We start from the raw sequence: 4860 nt of genomic DNA, 5'->3' as shown, positions 1-4860 counted from the left end.
ACTACTAGGTATATATCCAAAAGAAAGGAAACCAGAATGTCAAAAAAAATCTGCACTCCTGTGTCCATTTCAGCACTTTCACAGTAGTCAAGCTATGGAAGCAACCTAAAGAGTCTTATTATTTTCATTATTTCTTATTGTTTTTCATTAGTTGGTGGTTTTTGTAATGTATTTCCTTTTGTAAATTATCTCTTTAAATGTTTTGTTCATATTTTTAAAAGTGGATAGCTTTAAAAATACTGAGTTGAAGACTTTATATATGTATGTGCATTAATTATATACATGGACTCACATAGGCAGATCATATATATATATATATAACTTGTATATATATGTTATATAACAAAAGTCTTATTTAGACATCCAAATTTCCAAAACCCCACCAACTATGTGACTTGCCTTTTTATTTTCTTAAAAGTGTTTTCAAAGAGCAAAATAGTCTTTTTTTCCCCCCAAAGACTACATTTTCTGATTCATTTTCTTGTTGTATAAGAAACATTTACTTGTCCCAAGGTCACGAGGTCACTGTTACTGCTTTTTCCCTATGCTTTGTTGTTTTAGTGCTCATATTTCCATCTCTTATACATTTTCAGTTTTTATGTACATCCTGTGAGGTAATTCTCCGTTTTTAATCATACAGATATTAAGTTGTTTCAGCAACATTTCTTTCTTTCTTTTTTTTAGATTATTTAACTTTAATCATATAACAAAATATGGATAAATATTTTTCTAAAAGTTTCCTCAAGGTTTGTATTTCCTATAACAATGTTAATCTCTTAAAAAGACTTTCATACTGACATTGAAATTACTGAATATCCTTGTTACAAATCAGTCAGCCATATATCTGTTTACTAACTTCTGGACATTATTCTCCTCACTTTATCTATCTTTCTAAATTTTTGCCAGAATGGCACTATCTTGATTATTGCCACCTTATAGTAAGTTCTCTCAATTTTGTTTTTTCAAGTATTTGGCTATTCTTTGCTGTTTATGTAAATTTTAGGGTCAGTTTGTAAGTTTTACAACGTTACTACTAGATGATATAAGCAATCTAATTGTAATTATTCTATCAATATATATTTATTTATTAAAACATTATCAAATATAATTAAATAGCTCAATGATATACTACAATACCTCTTGCTCAATTAATGTTTATCCCAACTACATAAAGATGGTTCAATATTAAATACAAATATCAATGTTGTTTTCTCACTAACAGATTATAGAACCAATTGTATATGTTCATGGAATTGAAAACAATGCATATCTGGTAAGTGTTAGTTTTTTTACTAATAAAATTAAAGAATTATTCTTTATAGACAGGCACTTGCTTACCTGGAAACTCAAGACAGACAGCACAAGTAAGTATGAGTGCATGTAATCATTTTCTTAAAGATAGAAACAAAACAGTTTATTCTTAATGTCTTTCTTAAACACTAGTGTTTTTATAACACCAACATGACATTAGTTATAAATTGACAAAGTGATAATAAATTTCTTAGGAAAATAAATTGCCAAGAATAATTAAAGCAATATAAAATAATAAGAACTTTTAAGCTGGAATAGTGAAACGGTGTTATGCAATCTGATTTTATCTGTGTGAAGCAATATGCAACGCTAAAACAAATGTACTCTGCAGATGGTATGATATTCAACATATTGGGCATTGCAAGTCAGTTGGGAAAAACAGAATTTATAATAAACCATAGTAGGATAATTGTTTTATTTATATACACACGCACACGTATTTGTTATCCAAATACATATATAATATATACATATATAAAAATATATATTTATATTATAACATGTACATATTTGTGTATATTTTTGAGTATATATTATATGTATATATAATATATATTTGTATATATACACAAATAAATACAAATACATATATACAAATTAAAACATATTTATGGCAAACTAAATACCCTTTTCATGTTTTATGTGCATTCTAAAAATTATTGTATATAAACAAAAAAACTAGATAGAATATAGGATGATATTCTATTAAGATATAGTCATGGTTACTTAACCACAGGGACATACTCTGAAAAATGTATCATTAGGTGATTTCATTGTTATGGGAAATTCGCAGAGAGGACTTAGAACATGTTCTGGAGGAACTGGGGAGAGGAAATTTAGATAATTCCCATTTATTGGGCCTTTTTTTTTTTGTAATATATCAGGCAACCTTAACTGGTAAGAAAAAGCTGACTATATATGTACAGAAAGTAAAACTTTAAAGAATAAAATTTACTTTATGTAAATTATATCTCAGTTATCCTGACTTTAAAAAAGAAAGAAAACACATTCATTCTTTCTTTTGAACTTCATTATGTAATAATATATGAATAAAAATATCTAGCCTAGGGAAAGTAAGAATGCAAAAAGTTAAAAGTATTTGTACAAATTTAAGACATACCATGATTTAGATGATGACAAACTTTCCATTTTTATCAATAATTGATGTGTTCTATCGCAATTCGTGATGTTTATCAAAAACTGAATAGACTAGCACAATGTTTCCCCAATCAAAATTATAAGTTGACTTAAATGTTAATAATGAATAGATATATCAAATAATAAAATCATAAATAAGCAAAGAACAATAGCTTTAGTATATATTCATTAACTTTAGGAAATGCCTGTTAAAAAGAATTATCCATTATGCATGCTACTTTTCACAATTAGTTGTAAATTATTTCTTAGCTATGCCTTAACAATCTTTAAATTATTGTGTTCTCAGACTTAGGACAGATGAGTGACTTTTTACACTTTAATTCATGTATTTCAACATTGTATCTATGACTTGTAGATGAAATAAATCTTCAAATTTCAAAGTCTGATAACAATGAGTCAGAAAATAGTCATCTTAATTTGGTAGAAAGTACATTTCTTCTAATTCATAGCAAACTAACTAACATATACTTTGACAAGACTATTAACTGAAGTTTTATAATATTTTCCTGGTTATAAAGAAGCAATCCACTATTAACTTTTTTAAAAACCCGAGAAATCCTTAGAAAGTTGAGCTGAGGGGTGAGGGAATGTTTTGGGTAGTAATAAATTTTTTTAAATGAACACATTAAAAATAATGTGAACTACAATATCTCTAGAAATATATTGAACTACTATTTTGAATATTTTTAAATTTTTTAGTATTCATTCATGTAAAAAATTATTTCTCAGTACTATTACATTATGAACTCTTCTGTTAAACCTTTTGTATCAAGGAATTTTAGAGGTTCATGTTCTTTTCCCAGAATAATTAAAGTATATCACTGTGTCAGGTAGCAGCATAATCTACTTTTCATATCACTCAGGAAATACAGGAATATAGATTTGCATTTTAATATTTTAACTGGCAACATATGAACACTTGACCACTGTAAAAATTGCATGCAAAAAGGAACATGGATGCTTTATTAATTAAATATTACTTTCTGTCTTATGTATATTCTACTATATTTCCTATCAAATATATTCAAAGATCTCTGAATCTATTGTGCACAGATCTCATTTTATTCTTTATATTATACATTCTGTTATTCATAGCATTTGTGGAGTTTTTATTTCAATTATTTTCTTTATTATATGAAACATCTAATTGCTTCTTTCCCTAACAAATATCTCATTGTCTACTTAAGTTTGCTTTTATTTTGGTTGTTTATGATACAATATGGATTATGATATTATGCACATTTTAAAAATTCCATATTTCCCTAAAAACGTTTTTACAGTTTTGTGTCTATATTTTATAAGTAGGTTATTTTGATTTTTAAAAATATTTATGCTATATCAAAGCTGTATTTTTCTTATTTGTAGTTTAAAGCTTGCTTGATCAATATTGGTCCTTGTACTGTTTTTCTTACTTAGCTATGGATTCTGTCTCCCTGGGCATAGATACAAATTGTGATAAGAAAACAAAATATCTCTTTCCATGGTTCAACAGGGAAAAACAGGGAATAGTAAGGACTCACATTTGACCAGTTTTTTCTACACAATATTTTTTTTCATTAAAGAGGTGAAGCTGCTCTTTAATCCTCCTATTATATTCATTATATCAGAGTGGCTTTGTTGCTCTTTATTATTTAGAACAAAAATCTATACGCTTACTCTATCTCCCAGTTCTCTCACTTAGAGTTTGCAAATGATCAAAAGTATTATTGAGTATTTTTGATGGCCTTGTTTCCTCTTCAGTGTTGAGTGAAACAGTCCTTTGGATCTGACCATCCTTTAATCCAATTTGTTATAGAACTTACAGAAATGAAATACTCCTAAAAGCAACAACAGTATTATTATTTTTAATTCCAGAACTGTTGTGGTATTTTATATTCACTCTGCCATTTAAAATGAATTCTTAGGCAGAGAAATAAATTATTGTGTATAATGAAATTTATTGAGACAAAACTCATGGGTTTCTTTAACAAGAGCACTCCACCTTGTTTTTTCCATTTTCCAAAATCATATCAATAAAATTGTAATTACTAATTTGTCAAGAAAAAAGTGAAATTCTTTCCTTGTTTTTTTATGTACCAGAAACAAAATTCTTATTTCCATTCAGATTAAGAATAGGGAGATGTTCATTATCATTAGTAAAACTTTACTCAGAAATAAAGGCATTAGCTTATGCAATCAGGTAAGTAAAAGCAGTTTTAATCTGAATAACTGAAAAATCATTACAATCCATATTTATCAGCAGATAATTATATATATTTTTGGTAAATTCAAAAAGCAATACAAAAGCTATCTAAAACTGAGACAATATAATAAAATAATATGATTTAAAATTATTAAACTGGTCAACAGCTTTTGTAAATAAAATAATAAATGAAAGAGAAATTTTAAGAG

This window comes from Aotus nancymaae, unplaced genomic scaffold, assembly GCF_030222135.1.
Source record: "Aotus nancymaae isolate 86718 unplaced genomic scaffold, 86718_ANA_hifiasm-v0.15.2.pri h1tg000014l, whole genome shotgun sequence".
NCBI lineage: Eukaryota > Metazoa > Chordata > Mammalia > Primates > Aotidae > Aotus > Aotus nancymaae.
Note: the sequence above shows the minus strand (reverse complement) of the source record.